Below are 11,968 nucleotides of genomic sequence, written 5' to 3'. Positions count from 1 at the left end.
GCCCCTCATATTTGTGTACGCACAATGGTGTCTGCATGTATGTATTAGTGGTTACGGGAGTGGTATCGCTGTTGGTTGCAAAGTATACAATATTACTATCTCTCATTGCCTAGGTTCCTTGCAGAAGAGAGTCTAAAGCCTCTTATGGCAGGCCAAGTCTGACATGCTCATTTGCTACGAGATGGTTGGGCCTCCTACCAATTTCCATTTGTACCTGTGATTTTATTTCTCCTGTCAAATTGCGTGAAGGATTCACAGAAAGACGTTTCAAGGACGGGAAGTTATACATTAACATTCTGGAGAACTTGCTTTAAACCACAACAAGTGAATGACTTTCTAGCCTGCGTGACATTTAGACACAGGTATTTGTTTAGCGATTTTGCATGCCATTAGCTCAACATTTTGGGTGATATCAACAACAATATGTTTCAAAAGTTGGTCACAGAACCTTGTTGTTCATCCATTTTAGAAATTTCTAGCATAAAAGTACAAATCTTCCTAATAACAAGATGTAGAGATGTTCCAAAACCATGACTATTGGCCATGAATGCAACTTCTCGTTTACATTTTGAAAGGAGATCAAGCGAAGGAAGATTAGACCATGGACACTTCTTTTCTTTTTCTAAAGAAAAAGTCATGCTTAATTTTTATGCAAAGTCTTCATAGGATTTGCTTTGATCAAAGTGAATAAAGTGTCGTGGGAAACCTGAATGCTGGATATTAAAAAAAAAAAAAAAAGAAATTATTACTTCCTCAGGTAGTAATTATCCTCACAAGTGATGACTCCTCTACAAAGTCAACAAAATCAAATGTAAGAAATGATATTAAAAAGCAAAATCCAAGTCAGGGATGCAAAAGCTACAAAAAATAACGTATTAGATGTTGCACAAAAATTGATTATAAAGCTAAAATCAACCAACTTGCCTTCTTCCTAAATATGGTGCTCGCGAGTTCTAGTGGAAAACTCTTGCTTCACAGAGAGAAAAAAGAAGATAAATGGTGAAAACAGTTGCAACAGTTTTTAGCTGATCATGTCTTTATAATTCACCGCTAACATCTGCTTCATTCCCTATCCCATATTAATTAGTCGTTCTGCTTGTCAGTACAATAGCCACCATCGCTCGTCCATACCTCATCATAGCTGGTCACACACTCTCTTTTCCACATGCTTCACCAATCCCTTCAGTGTCATTGCAATGTCCATTACCTCTAGGTTCATTGGTTGTTGTAAGTTTCTCTCTGTTGATTAAATGGTTCCATCCTGTCACTGATTATTCATGCGTCAACCAACTGTAGGTGATTAGATAAGGAGATCACTTTTATGTTTGTCACATTCAATCACCTACAATTGCTACCAATTTCAATTGTTGAGTCCTTTTTCTAATTAATATAAAAAAATATTTATTTAAATAATTTAATTTTTAATTTATTTATCAGATTAACATAAAATCGGTAAAACATCATTTTGAATGATATTTTATCATCGCTATATCACCTCCTATTTTCTACATAGACCATGCCAAAAAAAAATTAAAAATAAAAAATATCAAATAATATGGCATTTTTAAAAACGCCATTTGAAATGATATTTTTAAAAACATCATATTTTTTGATATTTTTTATTTTTTTCTCCCAAAAAAAGAAAAAAAATGATAAAAAATAGAAAAAATAAAAAAAAATAAATTTATAAAAAATAAAAATTTTGATTTTAATAAAAATAAAAAATATCATTTAAAATTAGTATCTCCATTTCAAATTATCTTTTGAAAAAATATCTGAAAAAAATTAGTGTAAAAAAAATCAAAAATACCATAAAAAAAGAATCGAAAAGAAATAGAAATTATAATTCTAAAATTTAAAAAAATAAAAATTTTAACTTTAATTCAAATAAAAATCGTCATTCCAAATTACAATTTTCTTTTCAAATTATTTTTTTTAAAAAATATCATAAAAGAAGAAAAAAATAGAAAAAAATAAAAATTATATTTTTGAATAAATTTTAAAGAATAAAAATTTTAATTTTAATTCAAATAAAAAAGATAATTTTAAATTATTTTGTCTATTTCAAATTAATTTTTTTAAAAAAATATCTCAAAAAATCTTAAAAAATAAAAAAATAAAAAATATCATAAAAAAATGAGAGCCAAATAAAAATTATAATTTTGAATTTAAAAAAATAGAAATTTTAATTTTAATTTAAATAAAAACCATCATTTCAAATTACTTTCTCCATTTCAAATTAATTTTTTTTAAAAAAATATGTCAAAAAAAATAAAAAATAAAAAAAGTACCATAAAAGAGCAAAATATTTAAAAAATAAAAAAATAAAAATTATAATTTTTAATTTAAAAAAATAAAATTTTTAATTTTAATTAAAATAAAAAATACCATTTCAAATTACTTTTCCCATTTCAAATTATTTTTTAAAAAAATATTCCAAACAAAGAAGTAAAAAATGAGAAAAAAATAAAAATTCAAATGTTAACTCAAATAAAAACATAAATTTAAATTATTTTTTATTTAAAATTAATTTTTTTAAAAAATATCTCAAAAAAAATTATGGGGGTTAAAAAAATAAAAAATATCATAAAAAAAGAAAAAAATTAAAAAAATGAGAAAAAAATTATAATTTTGAATTTAAAAAAATAAAAATTTTAATTCAAAATTTTTTCATACCGCACAGTACGTAGCTGTTTGTGTCCGTACCAGATCGAGATGTACCAGTGCGGTCTGATTCATCTCATAATTAAATTATCCGATATATTATTATTATTTATATTATAATTTTTATAGCTCTTTTAATATAACTTTTTCTCTCCTAATGTTCTGAGACACATTAGAGTATTTGTATCCATATCCACAAAGCATAATATCCGATCACTTGAAATTAAATAATATAAAATATAATTAATAATTAATAATATTAAATAGAATAAAAATATTAAGCATACAAAAAATGGTACAATAAAAGTTTCAAAAATACTAAGTACAAATCCAAAAAAGACTAAGTCCCACAAGAACGTTGTGGTGCCCGTTGTCGCTTGGACCTTCTCAGGAAGGTCCTCAATGGCTGCTCCTGCTGTGATGGCTCCTCCCTTATATCAGTGGAGGAGGTCTACTGGTCATGCTGTTCAGGAATAACGGATGCTGTCGGATCATCTACAGACTGAGCGACCCACTCAATCCTCTCATCTGGATACACGGATGGGCCTGAAAAGAAAGTATCATACTCATGTGGCCAACTGGTATCCGGTGATGTCATCTGGGGGATGTAGGAGGAAGAAGGCGCTACCATCTGTGGATCAAAAGACGGTGGCATCTGTGCAGCATCTAGTGATAACATTTGCGGAATATGCGGTGATGGCATATGTGGAACATATGGTGACAGCGTATATCTCATATCTGACGCATCGGCTACTCTATACTAAGGCGCACAACTATATGGATCAACATCAATTGCCATCAATATTTCGAAATTTGTTCTCTCTATCTCACACAGTATCCGAATCCGTTCATCCTCATCAGTCGTAGATAAAGCATGACGAGCGTCCAACACAAGATCCGATATAGAATCAGTCTACAAAATAAAAATAAAACAATCAATATACTATAAAATATAAAATAAAAATATAATACAAATAACATAAACTAATTTTCATAGTCTCACCCTCGTATCCGGGAACTGCACACCGAGGCTGTCCAATGACTCGCACTGTAACGCTAAAAAACCAAGTCATATAGTCATCGGTATATAAATGACCTCTCAAAATGGGATCACCATGAACAATGTGATCTCGACGTGCATCCCAAATATCGATGTACTCTGCATGTCTGATACGCCAGTCAATACGAGCTCTCTTTCGTCGATCAATACGATGAAGTCCCTAGCTGGTATCAAACTGCTCTGGGATACCTTGAATCTGACCAAACTACCGCAGGACACGATCGAAAAGATGCCACTCTACCACATCAAAACAAATAAGTGGCACCCTAGCAGTCCATATGTCATGTCCAACCGTACACATCTGCGGTAATATAGCCAATATCTCATCTGTATATGGCTCCCACAAAAACTGATAGAGTTAAAATAAAAAAAATAGTAAGCTAAAATTTTAATAGATTATGAATACTGTAAAATGATATTTGTAAAAAATTCAAAATTTATTCGTCTATATGTATCAACTAATGTATCCAACTGGCATCTATAAACCCGTGCCACTCTCGTCGATACGTGATGAACGTTGAATGCAACGTTCCATCTGTTTCACAATCTACTCATATTAAATAAATTTTATCGAATTTAAAACAGTAAGTTTCAAATAAAAAAAGTAATATTTTTATACCTATATCCCAATGATCCGTCCAGCCTGAATGAAACATCAGGATTATGCTGCTCTGATGGCATCTCGAGCAACTGTTGTCGTAATGGACTGATAGTCGGCATACGCTCCCATACCCAAATCTGTAAATTTTAAAAAAATCATACATAATATACCCAATATTTGAAATATAATTAAATATTAAAAATAAAAATTTTTAATTCACATACCTGTAATAATATAAGATAATCACCAATCTCGCTCTGATCAGCATAAGAACCCCGATACATAGCTTTGTACAGGAAAGCTAGTACTGCACTGCCCTAACTGAGTCTACAAGCGAAGTCTAAATCCTCTAATAATGGCAAAAACATCAACTTCATCTTATTCGATGAAATATCGGATAACAGGACATCACCTAACAATTGCAGCATCTGACCTCTAACATATTGCTGACCTCTAATCATGTGCCAACGTCCACTTCTCCTTTTCTATCTCGGACAACCAGTTCCAAGTCTCTTCATTCACTATTCTGATCCTACCCATAATAAAGTTGAACTTGCGAACTTGATGAGTGCTTCCTACTTGCCATACTGCTCTTTTCAACTGCACATTTTTAAAATGAGTGTTGAAATTACTGCAGATATGTCTTAAGCAGTATCGGTGATAGGCACGTGGTGGACTCCATCCAATAGATTCATCTGCGATGGCATTTAATATACCTGAATACCTGTCAAAAATTAAGCATATTCCATTTCTATCTTTGACGATATGTGTTCTGAGCTGAAAAAGAAACCAACTCCAACTTGCAGTCATCTCTTCATCCACAATTGCATATGCTAATGAAAATATCACATTCTCTGCATCAATTCCTGTTGCAATTAACATCTTACATTTAAACTTTCCATACAAGTGCGTGCCATCAATGCTGATTACAGGATGGCAGTACGTAAAATCCTGGATAGATGGTTTGAAAGTCCAAAAAATATAATTTAAAACTCGAACATTGGAATTCATAGTTTGAAAAAAATTTCATGAAACAACTGTACTAAGATTTGCATATTGAAGTGCAGCCATATAGTAGGATAATTTAGCATAAGACGGCTCTCATTCTCCATAAATATCAACCAATGCCTTCTGCTTTCCACACTATGCTTTCCTGTATGATACTGTATATTGAAATTGATCATTAACGGCTACCACAATAGCTTCAACTTTGACACCGAGATCTTTTTCAATAATATGTCGGACTAGTGTGCCAATCATCCTTCCACTGACATGTTTGTGGTCTCGACTTAACCCCGTAAACAAACAAGTGTGAGGACCCTCATATTTTGTGATTTGAAAATATCCATATTTTTTCAACAATGCAGCACGAAGCCTCCATTTACAATTTTGAACATTATCTGATGATGCGCATCGTACGGACCATAATTTTGAATGCGACTGAACTATATTGTATGTCCGATGCTTCATAATGTGATAAAGATCAACAACTCTCCTTACATAATCTTTACTCTCAAATATTAGACCTTTAGAAAATTCAGTCATCGAGGAGTCCCAAAACTGATAGTCAGAGTTCAATCTTCGACCAGCACTAACACAACCACCATCATCTAAATTTATATCGTTAAAAAATTATGGAGGTTCGTGCAAACGAGGTTGAAGTTCTTTCACATTAATATTAGTCTGAAAATCTTCATCATCATTCTTATCTTCACCATCATCATCATTACTGCTACTGTCCTCATCCATCCAATAGTCTTCATCTCCACTTTCATCTGACTCAAAGCCTAGATTATCAGAATTTATTCCACTGACTACCCAGTCATCATTCCCTATATGAGTGTCGTCTCCCGCACTTACCACTACTTCTAGCAAAGGAGAAGTCACCATAGGACTCTAAATAATTGGACAACTAGGGCCGACAATAGTGGAATGTTGTTCTGCAAATATGGCCTCAACACTATCGGTTTGCACTATAGGAGTTACGAAAGGTGAGGAAGGCCCAACATTATTGTCCGCTTGAGTTAAAAGCCGACTATAGTATCTAAAGCTCGGTACATCTTTCTTTTCAATATATAATTCTAAAAATCGATATTCTGAATATTTCAAAGGAAAGATCAGCATTTCTTCGACATCTTCATCGTCATCAATTAGAACAAGATATAATTACTCTACATTAACTGTCCCGACAGATTAAGAGATTTTCATTTCAATTTTATTTCATATTTTTCTTTGTCTACAGGAATACTGCTGTATAAATGGTCCAATAATTCTTGAAGTGATAATGATAAAGATACTCTAATCATCCGATTTGCAGGGTGACTGTACTACACACCAGTTTCATCATTCTGTATCATATCATCATAATACAATAGTACACGAACTCGAGTACTGGCCATTTTCTCGATGAAACCTACGACAAAATCAAAATTAAAATATTTAGTATTACTAATTATTTTATCGTTTCAAAAGATTTATATGATAAATGCATCATATCATCAACAAATAGGAACAGATAGATTCTATCCCATTCGAAAATTGTATTAATTCTATAGGTTAATTACATTAATCAAATGATATGCAAAAGGGACCAAAAGAAGTTTCGACAGTATTTTTTCTTAGTTCTCCCCACATGACTGAAAATGTGTGAGGAGAACTAAAGAAAAATACTGTCCGAAATTTTTTTCGAACACTCTATATATCATTCGAATAATGTAATTACCTATAGAATTAAATGCAATTCTCAAACTGTCCAAACTGAACAATCAATTGACCAATGTATATATTTTACGATATCCGTATAAAAATATATAATGAAATATATATTTTATACGGATATCGTAGAATATCCTACATTGATCAACTGACAGGTCTACATTTTCATAAAATGTAATATATTTTAAAAATTTTAAATTATGATCGAAGCAAAATTTAAAATAAATCTGAATCTAATAAGATAAAAATTAAAATTAAAAAATAATAAGATAAAAATTAAAATTAAAAAGATTGAAATAGAAGGGTGCCGCAGGCTGCACGGGCCCACCGTCGGGGCCCGCCGTCGGGGTCCGCAGTCGCGGATCGAAAGAGAAGGGCGCCGCAGGGCCGCCGGGGCCCGCCGTCGGAGGGCCGCCGAGGCCCACCGTCGGGGACCGCTGGGGCCCGACCGCGGGCCCGCCGTCGGGGCCCGCCGCGGGGGGCCGCTGTCGGGGGCCGCTGCCGAGGCCCACCGCCGGGGCGCGCCGGCCCTCTGTCACCGGCGGCCAAGGAAAAAGAGGGAGAGAGAGAGAGAGGAAGAGGGAGAGGAGGGGGCCGACCAAGGGTCGGGGCCACCATCGGGGCCCACCGTGGGGGCCCACCGTCGGGGCACGTCGACCCTCTATCGCCGGCGGCCAAGGAAAAAGAAGGAGAGAAAGAGAGGAAGAGGGAGAGGAAGGGGCCGGCCAAGGGAAGGGGAGGGCCGGGGCCCACCGTGGGGGGCCGCCGTCGGGGTGCGCCGGCTCGCCGCCGGCCCTCTGTCGCGGCGGACAAGGAAAAAGAGGGAGATAGAGAGGAAGAGGGAGAGGAGGGGGCCGGCCAAGGGCCGGGGCCGTCGTCGGGGTCTGCCACGGGGGGCCACCGTCGGGGCCGCGACCGGGGCTCGCCGGCCTACCGCCGGCGGCCAAGGAAAAAGAGGGAGAGAGAGAGAGGAAGAGGGAGAGGAGGGGGCCGGCCAAGGGAAGGGGAGGGCCGGGGCCCGCCATTGGGGGGCCACCGTCGGGGCCACCGACGGGGTGCGCCGACCCGTCACTAGGGCACACCGGCCCTCTGTCACCGACGGCCAAGGAAAAAGAGGGAGAGAGAGAGAGGAAGAGGGAAAGAAGAGGGAGAGAGAGAGATAGGAAGAGGAAAGAGAGAGGAGGGAACTCACCACCGTCGGGAGCTCCCTGCCGTGCCGTCGGAGAGGAGAAAACGCCGGAGAAGAGGGGGAGAGGGTTTTTTTTTTTTGGATTTTAAGCTTTAAAAATGCCAAAGGGAATGGTATTTTCAAAAACGCCATTCCCTTTGAAATTTTTCTCTATTTTTTTTTCTTTTTTTTATGATTTTTTTTCTTTTTTTTCTTTTTTTTACTTATTTTTATGTGATTTTTTAATAAATAAAATTAATTTAAAATGGGCATAGTAATTTGAAATGATAATTTTTTATTTAAATTAAAGTTAATTTTTTTTAAATTAATAATTATAAATTTTATTTTTTTACCATTTTTTATTTGAATTATAATTAAAATTTTTAATTTTTTAAATTTAAAATTATAATTTTTATTTTTAAATTAGAATTACAATTTCTATTTTTTTTCAATTCAATTTTTTCCCTTTTTTTATGGTATTTTTTATTTTTTTACACCAATTTTTTTCTTTTTTTAGATTTTTTTTTTTAAAATAATTTAAAATGAAGAAAGTAGTTTGAAATGATATTTTTTTTTTAATTAAAATTAAAAAAAAATTTCCCACTTTTACCATTTTTTTCTATTTTTATGAAATTCTTTTAAGGTATTTTTTTATTTGTTTGGAATATGTTTTAAATAAATTAATTTGAAATAGGGAAAGTAATTTGAAATGATGTCTTTTATTTTAATTAAAATTAAAAATTTTATTTCTTTTAAATTTAAAATTATAATTTTTTATTTTTTTAAATTTTTGACTTTTTTATGGTACTTTTATTTTTTTAATTTTTTATCTTTTTTAACATCTTTTTTTAAAAAAATTAATTTGAAACGGAAAAACTATTTTGAAATGATGGTTTTTATTTGAATTAAAATTAAAATTTTAATTTTTTTAAAATTTAAAATTTTAATTTTTATTCTTTTCTCATTTCTTTCTCATTTTTTCTTTTTTATGGTATTTTTTATTTTTTAAATTTTTTAAGATTTTTTAAGATATTTTTTTAAAAAAAATAATTTTAAATAGAGAAAATAATTTAAAATTATCTTTTTTATTTGAATTATAATTATAATTTTTATTTTTTAAAATTCATTCATAATTATAATTTTTATTTTTTTCTCAATTTTTCTCATTGTTTTCTTCTTTTATGATTTTTTAAAAAAATTAATTTGAAAAAATTAATTTTTTGATATTTTTTATTTTATGGTATTTTTTAAGATTTTTTTGAGATATTTTTTTAAAAAAATTAATTTTAAATTAATTTTAGAATTATAATTTCTATTTCTTTTCAATTCTTTTTTATGGTATTTTTATTTTTTTTTACACCAATTATTTTCAGATATTTTTTTAAAAATATTATTTGAAATGGAGATACTAATTTTAAATGATAATTTTTATTTTTATCAAAATTAAAATTTTTATTTTTTTATAAATTTAATTTTTTTAATTTTTTTTTTCTATTTTTTATCATTTTTTTTCTTTTTTGGGGAGGGAAATAAAAAATGCCAAAAAATATGACGTTTTTAAAAATACCATATTTTTTGATATTTTTTATTTTTATTTTTTTTTGTATGGTCTACGTAAAAAATAGGAGGTGACGTGGTGATGATAAAACGTAATTCAAAATGACGTTTTACCGATTTTGCATCAATCTGATAAATAAGTTAAAAACTAGATTATTTAGATAAATAATTTTTTTTATATTAATTAGGAAAAGAACTCTTCGATTGTTGGTGTTTTTTTTTTTTTTTTCTTAATTATTATTTTTAAAAAAAATTGCACCAAATTTTGTGCACTGTGAAGGCTCATAAAAGTCTATTCTCCCTTCGAGAAAGTAAGACCTTCATTAAAAGGTTAATTAGAGTTTTTTTTTTTGAGCAAATAAAAAATTAATTAATAATTTGTCATAATCATCTAAGACAAGAATATCTAGGTTCAGATCCCCTACAAGAGACTTCAACTCATATTCTGAATTGACAACTATAAAGATAGTCAACAGGGCAGCATGCAATTCTTTCTTGTGCCATTGGCGGATGGTTTTGCTAAAATAGATTGGCCAGTGGGAACTAGTTAATTCGTTAGCATTCTTGAGTCATGTTTCCCTACCTTGCCCAACTTCATGGCTGTTCCTAGGAGAAATCCATGAATGTTAAAAGGTAAGTCATTTGATCATACCCTCAACAAATAATTGGAACAATGACTTTATTTTGGACTTGTTTGATGCAATCATCACACGCAGTAATTTCAACTGTTAGGTCACACAGCAAGGGGGTTGGCACAAAGATATCTCGGATATGGATCAACACACCTCATGGTCCCTTTATTGTCAAATTAGCTTAAAATATTCTTCAAGAGAGCACAAATAGCATCCTCTTCACATGTCCAAAAAGTAAACCACATATCCAAAGTGCTTCCAAGGCTTAGAAATGCATGAACATTTGTTCTTTTAGGGCATATTTGGAAACGATCTGCCAAAATCCGTCTGGGGCCAGAGAGGAAGAAAGCAACAGAGAGGGGAAGAGAGGGAGAGGGAGTGGGATCGCAGGGCCTGGTTCCCACCCAATCAGGAGAGAGAGACAAAAAAAAAAAATCTCCTGAGGTCTTTTTTTTAAAAAAAAATTTAAATCCTACAGCCCCATGAATCCCACCCTCCTCTCTTTCTCTCTCCTGCTTTCCCACCAAGTCCACTAGATCCGGTGGGATATTGCCAAACATGTTCTTAGATTGTATCCAAGCAGTTTGGTTTTGTTCTCGTCCCAATCTCCGTGCTCAAAGATCATGATTGATGATTAAAATTTGGTTTTGTCTAATCATTAGATCTACTTGAAGTCTGAGCGAAATGCGAACTTGAGTAGAACAGGTCACTTCATTTCAGTTTTAAGTCAATTTTTTCTTTAGTCAGTTCGGTTTTAATTTGAAAAACTTTCAAACCAAAAGAATCAATGTTCAGTTTGGACTTTTAAAAGACCAACCCAAACCTGAAAAGTGACCTCTATGTTTAAAAATTAGATTTTTTTAGTGAAAAAATATTGGGTTTAGTAAATAATATTGGCTTAGTAAACTGAAAAATTGACCGTTTATTTATTTAATTATTGGCTTGGTAAATAAGTTTGGATTGTCATTCTAGCTAACTTGTTTTAATATTGGGTTCATACAAGTGTAAGCCTCAAAAAATTATAACAGTGCCATGAAAATTTATCGTATATAGTTTGGGTTATGTTCTTGCCTGATGTAACCTAAACCAGAAATGGTAAATTCTCGAGCCAACAATAGCCTGAATTGAAACTGAATCAAATAGCTCATTCAATTTCATTCAATTCTTATAAACTATCGGGTATGATTTCATTTATAAAAAATCTATTTAAATCAGTTTGGTTTCAAATCTACCTCCTAAAAGGAACCGACCAGAGCACACCTATTTGCTGCTGCTATTTTTATGGCACATTTTGAAGGCTAGAAAATCAAAGTTCTTAAGGGTGCTAATCTCTCCCCCCTTCAACTTGTAGATAGAATTCTTGCTTAAAATCAAATTATCAACTGCTTGTTTGTAGCCAAGTTTCATACAACTAAAATTTAAGAGCATGTTCAATAATCAATGACAAGCCAACCACCAGAAAGTACCCTTAGCAAGTTAGACAATTAATAACCTGTTAATAGAAATCTCATCCTGAAATTGCATTAATTTGAGTATCTTATTACTGTCGGACAAGTGTGCTTATTCATTGG

Source organism: Elaeis guineensis, chromosome 7 (genome assembly GCF_000442705.2).
Source record: "Elaeis guineensis isolate ETL-2024a chromosome 7, EG11, whole genome shotgun sequence".
NCBI lineage: Eukaryota > Viridiplantae > Streptophyta > Magnoliopsida > Arecales > Arecaceae > Elaeis > Elaeis guineensis.
Note: the sequence above shows the minus strand (reverse complement) of the source record.